Source organism: Octopus bimaculoides, chromosome 24 (genome assembly GCF_001194135.2).
Source record: "Octopus bimaculoides isolate UCB-OBI-ISO-001 chromosome 24, ASM119413v2, whole genome shotgun sequence".
NCBI lineage: Eukaryota > Metazoa > Mollusca > Cephalopoda > Octopoda > Octopodidae > Octopus > Octopus bimaculoides.
The window spans coordinates 25,057,283-25,058,037 of NC_069004.1; the positions used below are offsets into that span (position 1 = coordinate 25,057,283).

At 45.2% G+C, this 755-nt stretch overlaps 1 pseudogene; it reads left to right on the forward strand.

The window, feature by feature from the left end:
• The first annotated feature begins 557 nt into the window (after positions 1-557).
• LOC128250732 (5S ribosomal RNA) lies at positions 558-676 on the forward strand (annotated as a pseudogene).
• The last annotated feature ends 79 nt before the right edge of the window (positions 677-755 follow it).

The window sequence follows — 755 nt, forward strand, 5'->3', positions numbered from 1 at the left end:
TCCAGGGAAGTTGTACATGATGTACCCTAAATCGTTGAACAGGGATTAGGCTCAATTCAAATAGCTTTACGAAGCTATGGAGACTGTGGTCAGTCCTTGGCTGGAGAGGGTCACTGCTTGAAGGCTACGTGTGCTCGCAGGATTCGGTTCCCTGCAATATCTCCGGAATGAGCCGGAACTGCTTGTCGGAAAATTTCTACTTCTCCAGCCCTGTTGTTTGGCCTCCGAATCTTCCCGATTATAATGGCATGGTTTATTACGTATATTGCGGCTGTGAGAAAGACACCAACAAGCTCTGCCTTCAACACCAAGGCCGAACTGGTGGCTAACATCAAGGAGATGTTCGAAGATCTTCGCGGCAACACAGCAAGGAACGCATGCACTGGGATCAGGCACCGTTCTGACGCGTTCAAAAAAGCTGAGGGTATCTGCTTTCCCAGTCATAATCCAGTTGGCATATTTTTTTCATTTTTCTTAAATACAATTATTTTTTCGATTTAATGTTATCTTTCTTCTTCCTTTTAATCGAACAGTTAAAATTAGTCCGAACACCCAATATATACGACCATTTTACGTTGAGAGCACCGGTTCTCGTCCGATTACCGAAGTTTAGCAACATCGAGCCTAGTTAGTACTTAGATAGGTGACCGCTTGGGAAACCTAGGTGCTTTAAGCATTCCAACACTCCACTGGCGGTGCCCCAGCGGGGCCCCAGCCTCAAGGCTGAAACGTCTAAAAGGATAAATATATATATA